General features: G+C 38.3%; 1 protein-coding gene and 1 long non-coding RNA gene across 4 annotated transcripts in view; one reads left to right on the forward strand and one right to left on the reverse strand.

The window, feature by feature from the left end:
• Positions 1 to 19896, reverse strand: part of LUZP2 (leucine zipper protein 2) — a 472421-nt gene that overhangs the window by 371090 nt on the left and 81435 nt on the right. The window lies entirely within an intron of this gene.
• LOC144295236 (uncharacterized) lies at positions 16049 to 19048 on the forward strand. Its single transcript, XR_013362577.1, has 3 exons — positions 16049 to 16082; positions 16233 to 16415; positions 17978 to 19048. It is a non-coding gene; the product is annotated as an uncharacterized LOC144295236 (long non-coding RNA).

The following is a 19896-nucleotide window of genomic DNA, read 5'->3' on the forward strand; positions in this document are numbered from 1 at the left end:
GGCCTTAGCAACCCCTCATGGGGTGGGACCAGGGACTTTTGAACCAGGCTAAAACAAAAAAAGTCCAAGGACTCTGCACCAACCTCTGCAACTTGCTGTGGTAACAGACTTCGGATTAGTGACAGCCTTAGCAACCAATTATGTCTAGCCAACATTAGTTTGCTGCTGCCAACACCAATCAAATTATTTGTAAACAATACAGACAAGTATTCCCTTTTTATCTTTAGGAACCCCTGGCTTGCGGGGCACCTGGGCGGCTCAGCTGTTGAGCATCTGCCTTTGGCCTAGGGCGTTATCCCGGGGTCCTGGGATCGAGTCCCACCTGGGGCTCCCTGCAGGGAGCCTGCTTCTCCCTCTGCCAGTGTCTCTGCCCCTCTCCTTTAATGTTTTATTTAAAACGTTGATAAGATCTTGAAACCCCTGGCTCTCAAGATCTTATGGCTTGCAACAATATGGATAGATCCTAGGAGGTATTATGCTAAGTGAAATAATTTAGACAGTGAAAGACAAATACCACGTGGTATCACTTGTATACGGAATCCAACAACACAAACCAACCAAAAAACAGACTCTTAAATACAGAGAACAAACTAGTGGTTGACCAGAGCCAAGGTGGTTAGGGGCATGGGTGAAACAGATAAAGGCGATTATAGAGGTATAAACTTCCAGTTATGAAATAAGTAAGTCCCAGAGATATAAAGTACAGCATAGGAGATGTAGTCAATAATACTGAAATAATGCTATACGGTGACAACCGGTAACTACACTGAGTCATGTATAGAATACGGTGGTGCATGTTTGAAACTAGCATAATCTTATATGTAATTCTATGTTAATTATGCTTCAGTTTGAAAAAGGCCATGAGCAATTAAAATATATTTTTATATGTATTTATGCTTACATATGCATATATATATTTATAGGATATACATATCATACACTATATATCAGCCCTTGGAACAGAAAAAGGACTCGAGGAAAAAAACGAGAATCTTAGTAAAATATGGGCTTTAGTAAATAAAAAGTAAACAAAAGAAAGCTGATGGCTTTTGTTACCTAGTGCTACCCAAATCTGTGCTCCCAAAATTGCCATTCTAAGAGCCCCAAATACACGCTTTTGTTTTATTCCAGTTCTGCCTCTTTTCTCCACGGACATTCCGTATGCCTCAGTAGGCTCATTTACTGAGACTTCTCACTTCAGGTACTTTTCCTCTGCTTAAATATACAATCCCCCAAACTCCTGAAACCGCTCCTTAGAAAATCTACTCATGCTACCACTCGTAAAAATCTTAGTCTCCTCCCTCTTCCTGTATTTCTTTGAACGTACTCACAAAACTTAAGTAAATGCAGTGATACTTTGCTCTTTTACTACACTTTGATTTTACCAGGAGAATCATTTCAAGTCAACTCAATGTGCTAAACTTTTTAAGCATCACAGAAATTGAGTTTTATTAAAAACCACTTAACTTCTACACCATAAAATTCTGTAGTGTCTGATGATATTCTGTTTTCATACTGTGGAATGGTGCTCACGTCATGCTAAATTGGCAATGGATGCTGTGAATTCAGCAAGTAGGGGAGGGGATAGGAGTTGCCAATCCTTTGAGTTGCTATTTCGTACCCTAGCAAGTTGATGACACTAGAAATTAGAGATAATACATATAAATTGGATAGATAAATAAATAGATATATCCCAAGCAGTTAGACAAATATATGCTCATTACTACTCTGAGGAAACTAATATCCCTTCAAGACAATACTCATCCTCTAATTTTTTTTTCCAAGCTTTAATTTATTTTTTATTATTTTTTTCCCAAGCTTTAATTTGAATTTCAGTTAGTTAACAGTTATTGGTTTCAGGTATAGAATTAAGTGACTCATCACTTAATTAGAACACCCAGTGCTCATCACAAGTGCCCTCCTTAATACCCATCACTCGCTAACCCCCACCCCCCACCAACCTCTCCTGCAGCAACCACAGTTGGTTCCATATATGTTAAGAGTCTGTGTTCCAGTTTGACTCTTCTCTATTTTTCCCCTCTATATTCATCTGTGTTGTTTCTTAAATTCCATATATGAGTGAAATCGTATGGTATTTGTCTTTCTCTGACTACTGACTTATTACTGTCTACCTCCAGCCATGTCATTACAAATGACAAGATTTCATTCTTCTTTGTGGGTAATATTCCTATGTGTGTGTGTGTGTGTGTGTGTGTGTGTGTGTGTACCACTTCTTGATACATTTATCAGTCCGTGAACATTTGGGGTCTTTCCATAATTTGGCTATTGTTGATAATGTGGCTGTAAATATCCATGTATCCCTTCGAGTTAGTATTTTTGTATCCTTTGGGTAAATACCCGGCTAGTAGTGTAAGTGCTGGACTGAAGAGTAGCTCTATTTTTAACTTTTTGAGGAAACTCCATACTGCTTTCCAGAGTGGTTGCATAAATTTGCATTCCCATCAATAGTGTAAGAGGGTTCCCCTTTCTCCACATATTTGCCAACACTTGTCATTTCCTATGTTGTTAATTTTAGACATTTTGACAGGTGTAAGGGGATATCTTATTGTAGTTTGTATTTGCATTTCCCTTATGATAAGCGATGTAGAGCATCTTTTCATGTGTCTGTTGGCCATCTCTACATCTTCTTTGGAAAAATGTCTTTTCGTGTTCTTTCCATTTTTAACTGGATTATGTTTTTTTGCATGTTTAATAAATTCTTCACATATTTTGGGTACTAACCCTTTATCAGATACGTCATTTGAACTGGATAAATTCCTAGAAACACATAAACTAACAAAACTGAAACAGAAAGAAATAGACAACTTGGACAGACTGATAACCGACAAAGAAAATGAATCAGGAATTCAAAATCTCAAAAACAACAACAACAAAAAAAAAACACAAAAGTCCAGGTCCAGACAGCTTTGCAGGGGAATTCTACTAAACATTTAAAGAGTTAATACCTATTCTTCTCAAACTATTCCAAAAAATAGAAATGGAAGGAAGACTTCCAGACTCATTCTACGAAGCCAGCATTACCCTGATTCCAAAACCAGACAAAGACTCCACTGAAAAAGAGAACTGCAGGCCAATATCCCCGATGAAACCACATGCAACAGAATACTAGCAAATCAAACCCAACAGTACGTTAAGAGAATCATTCACTACAATCAAGTGGGATTTATTCCTGGGTCACAAGCGTGGTTCAATATTCACAAATCCATATTCTAATTCTTAAAAGATATTGCAAAACATAAGGAGAAAGGGTATCAGGACACCATCTTCACTGCCTTATTTTGTTTTTTTAAGGTGAAAGTTTAAAGGATTTCTTTTAAGAGCTCAGATTCAAGGCATTTACAATACACCAAATAATACATCCTCAAAGGTTTGGTCTCATAAAGTCAATATTTTCAGAAAGAAGAATGATTCTTTGCTTTATTTAATCTTGTCAGCTAAATTAGCGATGGTATTTGCTTACACAAAGAAGTTTCTTACTATAAAATGGCTCAGTTTAATATCCACATCATAACGTTCTCAGACGCAGCATGGTTCTGTCATGTTGATGCCACTCTACATGAAACATAATTTCAAAGTCCTTATTATTAGTCAGAACTCAGTGGGGAAGCTTTAGAAAGGAGAGGCCTCATTTCTGCTTTGTACCAATGTTGGATTTACAGGCTGTTCTTTGGGGTGATTAATAATAAATATCTCCAGCCCTCTTTTGATAGATCTCTCCAGCTTAATCAGGATGAGATTTCAATTAATTGCCCAACCCCCCACTAGAAAAAGATGATAGCTCCCTTAAATATTAGACATTGCACAGAAACTGGGGATGGCCTCCGCCAAGTCACAGTGGGCTCTTGGAGATGTATCTAAAGTTTAGTGCATGGACTTCTGAAAGAAAAGAGCCAAATAAGTGAACATTCTCAAGACTGATCATCTGAGAAGTGCACCAGGTCATTACTTGTCTACGTTAATTTTGTTACTTTGGGAAAACTAAAAACACTGCACATCTAAATATGTTGCTAAGGTCAAACAAATGATAAATGGCTGAGCTAAAACTAGACTCAGTTGGGTCGTGTCACCGATGATGCTGTTGCCCTGTGTTGACTCTCTATGCCACTATTTTATTCCCAATGTCTTCATTTTCCTGATAGAATATTATGCAACTCCTATTTCTGTGTTTCCTACAGGAAACAAAGAATGCATTCTAGAAGGCTAAAAGGTATTTTAATGTTATCATTAGTTTATTTTTGTTTATAGTTTGAAACTCTCAGTTCAGGAATAACAGGCAACACTTCTATATTGCTTGGCCATTGTTTTAGCACATTTCCCCTTTGGTAATGTTATATCTTCAATAATTATCTATTGAATCAATTAATGTATCCATCAGAGAGTAATGAGAGTGCTATATGCTAGATGTACATGCGGCCTGCAACGGAAGATAAAATATAAATTATGCCTTCAAGAACCTCACACTTTAGTCGACAAAGGACCACATCATTAAGACACAGTAGAAAATTCTAAGTATCGTGAGACGTTGCATGTTGGCGAAGGTCAGGTCAGAGGGTGGAGTGACAGTCCTCATTTTATTCAATACTGTGCTGGAAGAAAAGCTAAACTCACAAGTCTGTTGCATAGTAATTAATACAGAATAATCTCAAAAATCCATCCCCACAATTGAATGTCCTTTAAATCTCACCTTAAAAATGGTGAATCTCAGGCCTTAAGAAATCATGTCATATTGTAATGTGCCTGATATCAACAACTTAAAAGAAATGCCAAAAATGGAGTAAGTTTACAAACCCTGTATTCTTGTATTTTTTCCCCTTACCGTCTCAGGGGAAGGTTTTATAGAAACTATGAAACCTGGACCTGAAAGTAAGTCCACTTGAGTAATTGAAAATATAAATACCCAAATCTACATATAAGAGAGTATTTTGTGACTCAGATCATGCGTCCATTTATTAGATTAATGGAGATGCAGAACACTCGATTATGTAAGGTTTATACACCATGAATGCACATATCTATACATACCTAGATATTTTTTTTCCCTTTTAGCTCATTACACACCTTACCAAATATTTCTTTTGAAGAACAGCATGGTCACGTGAATAACCATGTCCTCTATTTCCAGATGCGTACAATTGCTCCTGAATTCACAATGTTACAGAGTCTGTGACATATTTCTGGCTCTCACGTGGGCGATATTCAAATATCCCCACAGAGCATTAACATTTGGAAGGCTTAGATAAAGATTCCTTTGACATGTAAGCTAATGAACCAAATCTTCCCCTAGAAAATTGTCCTCACTTCAAAAATTGAGAGTCACGCTGAGACTTTTTGGGTCACTCAGAAATAACTTTCAGAATTATACACTGGGGGCTGGATGCAAACTGGGATGGGAAGATCTCACCTCCTAAAAACTCTGTCTTGGGATTTCATGTTGGAAAGCTCAGGCCCTTATGCTTTCCTAAAAAGAGCCTATAGTCTCATATCTTTGCAACCAGATATCCAGCTTTTTATAGAGTATTTGGAAGTGAATGTACCATAACCGTATAAAAGTGGCACAAAAATGGACAAGTAAATTTTACTTTAGAAATTTGGAAATTACAGGAGTGTATCATCACATGACACCTAGGTACTGTGCCCATGCTATATGCTTTAAAATAAATAACTTTAGATTGTTTTGCTCTTAATAGTCATTCAATATACATTTTATCCTTTGTGAAATAATATGAAACTTCCACCTTCATTATTCTCACTTCAATTCTCCCCCAAGGAATGAAGAGAGACTTATCTGAAAGGGAGTCCTTCACATTGATGGGCAAATGTGGGATTGAAGGAAATGTAAGAGAGCCTGGCTATGGCTACATCCAAGACATAGTTTCCAATCAGGATTCTCAATAATAAAGCTGATATTTTTATTTCCTGCTTGTTTTTTTTTTAATTGATTCTAGGTTAAGGGGAATTAAGGGTTGTAATTGTCACCCTCAAAATTCAACATACAAAATCAGACATGAAGTACTTGAAAGATAAAATCTTCTCTCTGAATTCTAAATTTTTAAAGATTTTTTTATCTTTTTTATCTCATGAGAGACAGAGACACACAGAGAGAGAGAGAGAGAGAGAGGCAGAGACACAGTCAGAGGGAGAAGCAGGCTCCACACAGGGAGCCCGATGTGGGACTTGATCCCGGGACTCCAGGATCACGCCCTGGGCTGAAGACGGCGCTAAACCGCTGAGCCACCCGGGCTGCCCTCCTCTCTGAATTCTAAATATGAATTTTTCCAATGGAAAAATGCCCACATAGCATTTCAATATATTCAGATTTAGGTCCACTTTCAGGATTATTTTTTTAAAAAATCACATCAATAGCAACTGTACCTCTTTTTCCTCTATCTGTAGAGATATAGATTTAATCTGTGCTTATTTGTAAGAATCTAAGTCTGAACAATTAGTTACATTGCTGTCACTGTCAAGAATTAACATATCTTGTGAAGTCTTAGAGAATTCAAGACATTTCAAGCGTGTTTTTGTTACTGGCAATCACTAACATTAATGGAACTCACTTAAATCTTGTCCATAATATTCAGTGAAACACAATTTATCCCCCCTTTTTTTAATGATAACAAAATTTACTGGGTGAAGAAAATTCTAAACAATTTGGATAGGCTACTTGATAAAATGAGACTTCTCCTATTCAGCTTTCTAAGAAATATAATTGTTTAAATCAAAACATAAAATTTCATCTATTAAGACATTTGGTAAAGAAAAACCAATACAGGTGTTAAATGTATTTGTTTGTTCATGGAAGTAGGCTCCACACCCAGCACCAACTCAGGACTAGAACTCAAAACCGTGAGATCAAAACATGAGCCAAGATTGAGTTGGCTGCTCTAGTTGAGCCACCTAGGCACCCCCGGGTGGTAAATTAGTTCAAGAAGGAGGCCGTTCGACTGAGGTGGCTCCAATGCCAAAGCCACCTCTGCAAGCAAACCGACATCTAAGTCTGTAATTGCCTCAAAGTGACAAAATCAAAACTTTAAGAACAACCAATCACAAAAACAGCCAAGTAGGCTTTAAGTAATAGCCAGTCAAATAATTTCCTTTCTTGCTTCTGTACTACATAAGTCTTTTCTCTGGCTCCTGTCTGTAGGGTGCTCCTAACCACTTCTGGTCCAGCACTGCCTGATTCAAATCAATTTTTCCTCAAATAGGCTTAACATTTTTTAAAAAAAAACATGAATAAGTTTATCCTTTAACACAAGGAATCAGGATTATCTATTATCTATTCCAACCTGACGTAGCTATATTAGTTTTCTATTGCTGCAGAGCAAATTATCACCAAGTTAGTGGCTTAAAACTACAGCTATTTATTATTTCCAAATCTGGTAGATCACAAATTCAGCACCTAACATAGCTGGAATTTCTGTACATGGTTTCAAAAGATTAAAAAAAGAAAAAAAGATATTAGTAGAGTATTGTTCCTTTCTGCGTAGCTAGGAAAGATTCTGTTTCCAAGGTCATCCTAGCTGTTGGCGGAATTCAGTTTCTTGAGTTTGTAGGACTCGGGTCTCCATCTTTTGACATACACAACTCTCCATCTTCAGGTCAGCCATGGCATGTTCTCATATTTCAAATCTTTCTGATTTCCTTTCCTGCCTTCAGCTGAGGAAAAGCTCGCCATTTAAAGGCTCATATAATTGCATTGGGTTGAGCCAAGATAATACAGGAGAGCGTCCAGATTTTCAGGCGGGATGATCAGCAAACTTAACTCTATCTATGATGTCCTGTTTGCCAAGTAAGATAACATATTCATAAGAGTGACATGTTGAAGGTCATGGGGGTAAAAATTCTGCCAATAACATTATATAACCTTAGACAAAGTATTTCACATTTCTAGACATTAATTTCCTCTTTGAGCCTAGAAAGTTTACTTTTTTTTTTTAATAGGTGATGCAAATGCATATTGCTAGCATACCCCCACCACCCTTTGTCCTCACGCTTGCATCTATAGAACACTTCCTCAGCACCAGCCAAGGTACACCTTTTAAACACAGGATCTCATTTAGTTGTAAAACTGCAATTAGGTGGCCATTATCTTCATGTCACAGATTTGAACACTGGTATTTGGAAAGGTTGATAACCTGCTGAAAAGTACACACCTTCCCTGTGAAAGTACTGCAATTTGAACTCCGATGTCTCCGAGTCCTCTTCCATGTAATGCTAATGAAAGCTTCAAGGGAACTTTGTAAGTTATCTTAAACCTCCAGGCACCTCTATTAGTTTTCCTAGCCCTTCCATAACAAAATGTCACAAATTGGGTGGCTTACCACCACGGAAATGAATTCCTTCCCCATTCTAAAAGCCAGAAATCTGAAATCAAGGTACTGGAAGGTCACACTGTATCTGCTAGCTCCTGGTAGTTGTCAACAATCCTTGGCATTTCTTGGCTTGCAGCTGCATAATTCCAGGCTCTGCCTCTTGCTGTCACATGGTCATCTTCCCTGTGTCTCCGTGTACTTCACATGATCTGCTCCCACCCAGATGTATTTTACCTTCATCTCCTGTTCTCTTCCTGCAAGGACACCAGTCACTGGATTAAGGGCCTACCTTACTCCAATAGGAACCCACCTTAATTTACATTAAGAACCCATTTTCAAATAAGGTCCCATTCACAAATACCATGGGTTAGGATCTCAACATATCATTTGGGGGAGTTACTGCCCAGCTGATGTCTCTATAACATAAGCTTACTTGAAAACAAAGACGCATATTAAAATTTGAGTGTCTCTCTTAACAACAAAATGTAATCCATACTTATATGTGGAAATGAGTGGCAAAGGATTGACTTCTAGGATATTGTAAGTACGCAAGCAATACAAATGAAAGATTATTTTTTTCCTTCATGTGCTTTTTAGATTTAGTAGTGTTAAAAAAATACTGAGACAATTATTGACAAATATCTCAGCATATCTTAGCTATAATGACGCTCAAATAATTCTACATTTTAAGAGGAACAGAGAAAAACTGTGGAATATGGTAACAGAGGAGGAAGAGAAGACCATAAAAAAGACAACAGATGAGAATGAAGACAAAGGATTAGTAGTTATTAGGCCTGGGAGGATAAAGGCTAATTTCTCATACTTGCTACAATTGAATTTGAATATTAGAAGAGTCCAAGGCACAACACTGATGAGGCAATGGGTAGAACTGTGGAGGGTAAATCTAAGATATGACAATTACAGGCAAAATTTGGGAGAAATCTTGACAATAAAAGTGGTCCAAAGATGAAACGATTCTACATAAGGGGAGGGGGGTCAGCTATCAAGAGAGGCCAGATGGTATGATAGGATTTACTCTTCAACTAAAAACCGAGTGATGATATACCTCACACCCAAAAAATCTATAGCATAGTCAGTCATGTTACTGTTTTTATTCTGGAAAAGCAGAATTCTTTTGGGATCCATGTGTCAGTATCTTTTCCCAAACCTAAAATGTCTCCATAGCTAAGGGCCAACTGTCTTCATATCCTCATTGCTTTTGATGAAGAAAACACTTTCTAGTTAAAAGGGAGGCTCAGCACTTGACAGCTAAGCACACAGTGGATAATCCAATTAATATAACACCAAAGAAACTTCCACCATCTGTTACCTACCTAGATTATGGATTAAAAAAAAAAATTCCAAAGTGCACTGAAAGGCTCAGAGAATGAAAAGCAACCATTTGGACATTCAAACTGATCCAAAGACCTCACATTAATGACTACACCAATCCCTCATTCGCCCTGACTTTCTGGTGTCAGCAGGTTTGCAGCGCTGGCAACAAGCCCATCTTCACAATTGCTTCTCTGAAGGCAAAGACACCCCACTGTGCTGTCAACAGCTGCAGCTCTCCCTTGCGCCATAAGGATATATGTTAGATAGACACAAAACCAAACTGATTTTTGACTATTGCAAGGCTCTGTCTTTGAATATGGTATAATAATCTGCCTGGGAGTCCTATTTCTCAATAACATCCTTTTCTCTCTGGAGATGATTAGCTTATTTGCAGGTACAACATGAAATCATAATGCTAGTCTTCTGTGAGCACAGTGAGATATAGACATTTGCATGTTAGTGTCTTCCTATCACCACTTCCATCTACCCTGCCAACGTGATTACATTTTTCATCCACCTGATGCCAAATTTTGTGTAAAGATTTAAATCATGCAGCAGCTTCTATGTGAAGCCATCTAACATACCATTTACCTTTTCCACTCTTGTTTTAGGAAATTCTTCTATCCACACAGCTTTCAACAGGTAAAAGTTTCAGGCAAAATGTTTTTATTTGCTTTGGGTACAGATCTTTGCGGAAAAAAAAAAAAAAAAAAAACAGTTCCCATAGCTTCTTTTTACTAATGGCACTCATCTGTTTACTTGTCTCCCACAAGACTAGTTCTAGGAGTCAGAAACTCACATTTTCCTTTCTGCATTCCCAGGGCCCGGAATAAGAATTCTGTGTCTACAAGGCACAAAACAAATGCCTGATAGATGTTTGTTATGTGACTAAAGAATGAATGAATATCACTTCTTATAGTGTAATCTGACCTCTACTATGATACTATGTAAGATGGACAGGAAGAGTGGAAGGTGGCAAGAGTTTAACCAAAATAATAATAATAATAATAAAATAATAATAATAACAAAAACATTGCAAGAAAAAATGCAGTTTTTTTGCTTTATTTTATTGGTGAACTTCTAGCTGTAAAATACAAGAACAATTCTACCACTTATGTAGAGTCGGCTGCTTTGCTAATTTTTGTCACAAAAAGTAAAAATTCTCTTTTGAAGGCTTATTGTATCCCATTCTCTGTTGTAATCTGAATACATTTGCACAATTAAATTTACTGCCACTCAGGAACGCCTGGGTGGCTCAGCGGTTTAGGGTCTGCCTTTCACTCAGGGCGTGATCCCAGATTCCAGGAATCGAGTCCCACATCGGGCTCCTAGCATGGAGCCTGCTTCTCCCTCTGCCTGAATCTCTGCCTGTTTCTGGGTCTCTCAGGAATGAATAAATAAAATCTTAAAAAAAAAAATTTACTGCCACTCACAGAGCTTTAAAACTGTAGTACCCAACATACTATTTATTTAGTATTTAGCAATACTAAACATGGGGTCAGAAAGTGTGATACTGGGATCCCTGGGTGGCTCAGGGATCTCGTGAATAAATAAATAAAATCTTTAAAAAAAAAAATAAAAGAAAGTCTGATACTTCTCAGTATACAGGCTACCTGCTGACCAAGGATTTGGATAAATGAAATTAAAGTAGGTTTTAACCCATATGGAGCTATTCTGAAGGAAACTTACGATCATAAATTAATATTACTATGCAAGAAATTTTCCTATGAGTTGAGTAGCTTTACCCAAGTTAAATGGATACTATGAAAGTGTATCTGTGTGTGTATATACATGTACATATATATATAATCCTGAAGTATAAAATATGAAAATGCTGATAATTTAAAAAATTTAAAAATACAGATATCTGTATATATCTTCATATGCATATGCATAAAGTATGCATATTTAATATAACAACTTCATCTTATGTCTGCATAATAACCTCCTGGCAAATGCATATGTATTGCTTTCCACTCGACTCATTTCCTTTTTCTAACAGCACTCATAATGGCAATCCTTTATTGCAATTACCACTATACACAGTGGTCCCATCCCCTTAATCATGAAACAGCACGATAATATAGACCAACTTGGATATAGCCTCCTTGTATTTTGACATTTTTGCTGAAAAATAGAAATGAAAAAAATTGTTGGAGTTTCATTTGTTTCTGAACAGGGATATCTTGAATATTGAGAACCAATTATAACGATAGCAGGTCATTTCGGATATCATTATTCTTGCAGCTTGGGTACCTGCATTCAAATCCGTGGAGAACACCCTATTCTAGATGATCCCTGAGCCAATATATTTAGTTTTTATAGACTCTGGGGACCAGGGATTGCTCCAAAAATGTTTTTTGATTAACAGAGAATTGGAGTCCTCTCGCTAACTGCCACGGTCTATGAATTCCTGACTCAATTTTCTTGATGTCATTTTAGGTATTCTAGAATAAGGCAGCTGGCTACTTTATCGATACCCAATCAGCCTCTTAATACGCTCTTTACTCCCAATAATAAACATTGCATTGGCCTCCATATGTTTACAGAATGAATATCCTGTCATCACCGATTACGGTGCTACTGTTCCCTAACCTGGTGCTACTGTTCCTTAGGTCCTGTCACGAGTATGAATCTCCACCAATCCCCCTCGGGTGGCTCAGATGCAACACTCCACGAATTTTACCTAAGTCCCAGCAGGCTTGAATCTCTCTCCCTCTCTTAATCCACAAAATTTGAAACCTGACTTTCGAACTTATTCTCCCTTATGTTTTGTTATTTGTGGGACCATATGAAATAGTTACAGAAGTGATATACTGTTTGCTTTATAGAGAAAAGGTAAAATGCAGGATAGATGTGAGGTTACTGAATTGATGCCTCAAGAGATATAAAGCTGATGTCTTGGGATTATATTCCTTCTGTTGTAGCATATGGAGCTGAAATGGAAATAAAAAATGGAGATATTTCCCAGTATCTTTTAGGGTACTACTGCTGTAGTTTGTAAACTCCCCAGTACATAGATAAAACTAAGCTGCTGTGGTATGTAGGTGATGAGGTGGTTTCAGCAATACCCCGATATGCACAAAAGTCTCCCGTCTTGGGAAAACCGAGGTAAATATTACACTAGAAAGTTCTTGATATTTTGACAATCAAAACTATCATATTTAGTCCCTATCTCTGGAGGCAAAATTATCTCAGAGGGCACTGACATGAGGCCTTCTCCTATGCTGATTATGAACCTGGTGAAAACAAAGGCCATACATCTTAGTTCTTTGAGATTCCATTGTCAAACTCACTTGTCATCTCTTCATGAAGATACACAAAGCAGAGACGTGTTTTACGAGTCTTGCATTCTCCCTACGGGTCTCCCGAATTTTTGATGCTGTCTTCACCAGTCTATAAATAGCCACAGGTCCGCCTGCCCTGGGCTTTTGTGAAGCATGCATTCGTTTTCAAAAACGTGGCATTTTAATATTGAAGTCAAATATCTAAAAGATAAATAATCCCTAATACTTGTATAGCTAACAGTTGTACATCGGTCTGCATCCTGCATACAGCAATCGGGAGTCTCACCCAGGCCTGTTTCCCATAAAGTAGTTTGCCACTGAAGAGAATGAATTTGAGTTCACTACTGACCTGAGCCTAATGTAAATCAGTGACCCAGAAAAGCTTTATGTCCCAATACCAATTAGTTTTCCACTGCCTGTGCTTCTTTGCCCCTGCTTGGAGCACCTGACATTTTGAAGCAATTAGAGGGCAGTGGATCTGTAAAAAAGCACTCTGTGTTGGTACTCGACAGAGCTGAACTTTTGTGCTTCGGCCCACGTAATAAAAGCCATCAGAGTTGCCCACAAACTGTGACTGCCTCTTTTTTTTTTTTTTTTTTTTGAGAATCTAATAGAATTGACCCTACATATTGACAAAGATTAAACTGCCTTTGCTAAAGTTTGACAGACACAACATTCCTTTGAAGGAGCTACAAGAGTATCCAAAACCTCTACAGGCAATGCCAAATTCCCATGTTATCAAGGCCACTTAGGTTAAATAAATGATGTATGTCATAATATATAGAAAAAAAATATTAACCACTGATAATTAGGTACGATATCGTTTACAGAACTGGGCCTACCATTTATCACATTTCATTGGAGGGGAAACAAATAGAATCTAATACAGGATACAGAAGAGAAAGTAGGTTCCCTGTTCATCTACAGGGAGGACACGTCTTCCTGGGATACCACAGTTTGTATTCCAGCAGAACTTCAGTGTGTGTGTGTGTGTGTGTGTGTGTGTGTTTCCTGAGGACACCAGAAGTGTGAATGTAAAGGCTAAAGCAGAAATGGGAGATTCTTGTCTATTTTTTGTTTTCATTCCTATAGTTGTGGATGCATAAAATAAAGCATTGTTTTCTCAACAGTGCTTTAGTCACTGCCTTAAACACTACTCGTGACTTCACCAAAATACTACCCAAAGATTAAAATCACTGAAATCATTAACACAGCTCTGATCTTGGGATAAGAAGCACAGATTTTCAGGGCACCTGAGTGGCTCAGTTACTTGAGCATCCAAACCTTGGTTTGGGCTCAGGTCACGATCTCATGGGTCATGAGATGGAGCCCTTCATGGAGCTCTGTGCTCAGGAGGAAGTTTGCTTAAAGCTTCTCTCCCTCTGCTATACACCCCCCCACACACACACTCGTGTGCTCTTTCTCTCACTCTCCTTCTCTGTCACTCTCAAATTAATAAATAAAACTATTTTTAAAAAAGGCAGCATAGACTTTCTCTAGGATATTTTTTTCCTATTGGATTCTCTTATTTCTGACCCAAATTTGCCACTTTCAACTATAGAAAAAGTCATAGAAGATCTAAACAAAATTGAATGTAATTTTGCATCCAAGTAAGGGTTAATTATAAATTTAGAACAAAGGTATTCCTTCCTAATTTTAAGACTTTAAGTGTCTCTAAGTGCCAGGTACTCTGGGAGAGAAACCCAGAAACAACGTAAATATGAACTGCATCTTGTCCTCTGAGGGTTTAGGTAATATAGGGTGTGGAAGATGGCTGCACCCTATCTTCCTTCCCACCTTGTCTCCTGCAACGTCACTTTGCCCCTCCTTCAACAAGGGGTTTAATTCCCTTCCTCTTGAAAGAGGCTGGCCTTAGGGCTTCCCTAGCAAAATTCAACGTAAGTGATGAAATGTGATGTCTAAAGTCAGTAAAAACACTTCCAGCTTCTGCAAGAAACTCTTGGAACAGCCACACTGTGCATACTGGTCCAGGGGTCCCAGCCTCTAAGTTGTGAGAGGCCCACGCTGAGTGGGTGATTAACCCTCTCACTTTGCCCAGGGTGTGGGGCTTTTCAGTGTGAAAATCAGGAATACCCTCAGGAAAACCAGGGCATACTGGCCATCCTAAAAGAAAAACCAGTTCCAGCCCTGCAGACCACAGCTGAGCTCCCAGCCAACAGGTAGCGTCGACCTGAGCTATGTGCGTGAGCTCTCATGTGGGGGCATCAGGGGATGTCCGAAGGCAGCCTTAAGAGAGACACAGGCAAGGACTACTCAGCTGAATCCAGTCAACCCCCAAAACCATGAGAAGGGATAATAAATTATTATTTTAGCTAAAGATATTAGGAATAATGATACACGATGCCAAAAAATATCGCTTTAAATTACACTTACATTAAAGTACGTCTGTTGTAACGCAAGGCAGAGAGGGATAAGATGCTATATACAGATTGAGATACAGAATCATCCGAACGGAGAAATGTTGATTTGGGCCCAAAGGCCAAAGTGATCAGTCTAAGCAATTTGAGGGAAGTACGACTCCCCCAGAGTCTTGGACATGCAGAAATGAGGAAGGGACCGTGAAAGCAAAGCTTTGCAGGTACCGTGTGCAGTGAAATAAAGGATGGAAGTGAAAGATAAACAAGAACACATTAGGAATAACAGAATAGTGAAATAAGGCTGTAAATTCAGACTCAGACGGTGGAAGACCTTGATTGCAATCATCTGGAAAGCACAGGGAGGCAGTGGAGTTTTAGATTAACCTAACGGCGCTGCTGGCTCGGATGGGACGCGTGGGAGAAACTGAGTCCCACTGGGCGAGCACTGCCCCCAGCCCGAGAAAACACTGGACTGGCCAAGCCTTCTAAATAGAACCCCCCACTTAATCCCACTACCTTTTCCATTAAAATTTGAAACTAAGGAAAACAGCCTCTAAAGGCGAAGTCTCACATTGAAAATTGTTCAAATCTTGCAGAAAAAAAAAAAAAAAAGTAAAAGTCTACTTGAGGCAGCGGGAAGCTAAAGAATGAGTATTGTCTGACTTGTGTGTAGCACCGATAGATGTCTGTAATGGATTCTATTCTAGAAGGTACAAAGCATTCTATTGAAAGGCTGGCCTCTTTTCTGTGTAATTTTATTTCTCTTCGCCTATCCCTGTTATTATATGGCTCTGACTTTTAAAAGGAATATTTTACTACCTCTTCTCACACTAGGTAAAACCTTCGCTGCCAGCATATTTAGAAGGTCATTCCTATTGTGCTCTTTTTTCAATCCACAGAGTGACACTCACATAAAGGCTCTCTCCCAGCACACTCCCACTGCTTGGTGGACTGCACAGGATGTGCTGCAAAAGGGTCTCTCGTGAGGGTTTGGCATTCGGAGGACCAGGCCAGGGGACTCGGCGAGGCTGGGGCACGTCTTCTGGATACAGATCAGGTCGTGAATAATGCAGACAGCCATGGTGAGAGGGAGAGAACTGAGGGAAAGATAAAACTAGAGAAATACAAAAAAAAAAAAAAAAAAAAAAAAACTAGAGAAATACCAGAAAGCACACAGCCCACCTTAATCGGTGCGTCACCTGCTTTTGCTGCTATCATTTCAGTTCTGTGTCTTAAAGAATTGCATTTTAAAATATTGTAATGCTGATGGTACTCCTGCTATAAGGCTGTTGTAAAACCAGCATCTCAAGTCAAATGTGAAATGTTCCACAAATCCTAATTGCCCATGCTTATAAAAAGAGTAGGTCTGAGACGCCTGGGTGGCTCAGGGGTTGAGCATCTGTCATCGGCTCAGGGCATGACCCAGGAGTTCTGGGATCGAGTCCCGCATCGGGCTCCCTGCATGGAGCCTTCTTCTCCCCCTGCCTGTGTCTCTGCCTCTCTCTCTCTCTCTCTCTCTCTGTGTGTGTGTGTCTCTCATGATTAAATAAATAAATACATAATCTTAAAAAAAAAATAGGTCTGGTGGAATGAATCACCAAGAGACTATGACACGGATATTAGGCACACCTGATGTCAGGAAGAGGGAATCTGAAGATCCCGGCACAATGTCCCAATTAAAAGTAGTTTAATGTCTCTTATATCCCCATATGAGTGAAACCATATAATGATTGTCCTTCTCCAACTGACTTACTACTTCACTCACCAGAATATAAGAAATAGTGAAAGGGATTAAAGGGGAAAGGAGAGAAAATGAGTGGGAAAAATCAGAGGGTGACAAACATGAGCGACTCCTAACTTTGGGAAATGAACAAGGGGTAGTGGAAGGGGAGCTGGGCGGGGGTACGGGGTGACTGGGTGACAGGCACTGAGGGGGGCACTTGGCTGGATGAGCACTGGGTGTTATACTATATGTTGGCAAATTGAACTTCAATACAAAATATATATATTAAAAAAGTTTAAGAGAAAGAAAAGTAGTTAATGTTTGCTCAGAGTAAAACCCAAAAAAAATTCACAGTGAAAATTACTGACAGCTAAAAGGTAAAACCACTCACAGAATGTGCCCTGGTGGGTTTTTCCATTTTCATGAGCACTCCCATTGCTCACTACATACTTTCCCCAGTAGCTCTGTGGTAATCTGCATGAGCCAGAACAGGCGTATCACAGAACAGTCACCACGGGCGGAGAAGGACTATAGTGAAAACGGGTAGGCATTGGATTCCCATGAGAAAGCAACAGCAATATGCTTTTCTCCTTAAATATATTTATTTATTTATTTATTTATTTATTTGTTTATTTATTTATAGAAGAGAGTGAGAGAGAGCACTAGCAGGGGGTGGGAGGAGGGAGGAAGCAGTCTCCCCACTGAGCAAGGAACCCATGTGGGGCTTGATCCCAGGCTCCTGAGATCATGACCTGAAGTTGAAGGCCGATGTTTAACGGACTCAACCACCCAGGTGCCCAAAAACAATGTTTTGGGCAATTACTGTTCAAATATTTTTTGTGACCATCTTAGTAGTAAATAATTTTAAAATTCATTGTTACGATTAATTTTATCGAGTGCCGCAACTGTCTTCCCCCAAAGTGCGGTCTGCTCTGCGGATGTGAATATGCTCAACTTCATGGATGGTGTCCAGATGTCATCTGTTATGAGCACAGCTTCTCAGGGGGCAAAACAGAACTGCTGGAAAGTTACAGGACTTGCTCAGCATCATAGGACTGAACTCAAGGTACAGTCGTTGCGTGGATTCGAGAGATTCCAGCTTCACGGAACAAATTAAAGAGCAAAATCAGAATCTGAATGATGGCAACTCTGAAGTCTGTTCACTCCCACAGTTTGTTTATCTTCAAATGGATGTAGAACAGCAACTGTGACTAAGATATCTGGATTCTAGAAATTAGAGAAGTAGACGGTAATTGAATCCACTAATACCCAAAACTATCGATATATTAAAACTGGAAAGGCAACAGTACTGGATATGGAAAGAGTTGATCTTTGTACTTGGGTTGGCCTGGGTCTGAAGCATGATTCTTCCCATTACTTGATGTGTGATCTTGTCAAGCAATTACCTTTTCTCCATTTTGGTTTCTCCACATGAAAATAAGGTAATGATGCCATTTGGAAGAATTAAGGATACTGTAAATTTGCTGGTAGGCATATAAGAAATGTTCAAAAATAGTAGATATTAACAGTTCTTTGAGTGAAGACAAGCACTTTGACTGCAATGGCCCTGGTTATATTCCCATTAAACATAACAGCATTCGAAGCATAGATGGTATTTAACAAATATTTGTAGAATGAAAAAGAAATTGTGACATTTAAAATCTATACGTAAGCCAAAGAGGGAATGTTACTAGAATTCTCTACATGTAAAAATCATGTTGAAAATAGGGCAAGGTACTACCTAAAACATTCACAGAAGTAAAAGCACATATTTTAAGATTTTAGAAAGCATGGATATGATTAATATATTTTCTATTCTGAATTCTCTACCTTTTTGAAATGCTACTTTAATGACACCTATAGTTAGCAATAAGATGACACACATAAATGATACTTTATAAAGAGGAAAAGGATCAATCTTTATAAATTAGTGAAAAAACATTAATTGCTACATTGTATCTCTATCATAAAGTAAGAGTTATATAAAGTTAACTAAAGGTTAAATAAAGTTAATTAAAATTATTACTAAAAATAACGTAATAATTTAATACCTTTAATAATTGATGGTATGCAATAAAACTTTATCAACATTATCAACTGGTGAAAAAATACTGATATGTGTATATATGGTAGCTCTATCACCATATTAAGAAAGACAAGGCACAGCTTATAAGGAGTCTCATATTCTGCTACAGTGACATATTTTTAATTATTGATTTTGGGATTTTTCGATTATAGTGACATGCTATGAAACATTCACATTTCTTGATGTGAGGCTGAATGCAAAGTATATGTGCTGGGAAGATAAGGTTTTATTTTTATGAATCAAAGGAGAAAACAGGACAATTTCAAATGCACATAACCAAGTACTGAAACCCTAACTAGAAGAGCAGACATTAGGAGAAAACACTCAACTTTTTTTTTTTTTTTTCAAACCCCAATCACTCAAATTATGAACGTAGTTGCTGTCATTTCATGCTCAAGATTTAGCGCTTGAATTGAAAATGTTCAGTTTGGGATCAGATCAGCTGAAAAGGCTCTTGTTCAACATTCAATTATAAGCCACATTGAAAATAAATGAGGCAACAGGTCAAGGTCAGACTTAGCAAGGAGATAGAATTTCTGTCATATATAATTTCGAGCAGTGGTCTGACTTGTTAAATGTTAACCTACAATTATGTATGTATTTTACATGATTTGAAGAAAACGGGAAGATCTCATGACAAATACCACAATGTAAGCACCAGTTTGAGGATAAGTTAATGTAAAGAATCATTCGAATTCCTCTGAGTGGATTCAAGCCTCCCTTCAGGTTATACAATGCCTGCTAGAGCCTGCCT

This window comes from Canis aureus, chromosome 23 (assembly GCF_053574225.1).
Source record: "Canis aureus isolate CA01 chromosome 23, VMU_Caureus_v.1.0, whole genome shotgun sequence".
NCBI lineage: Eukaryota > Metazoa > Chordata > Mammalia > Carnivora > Canidae > Canis > Canis aureus.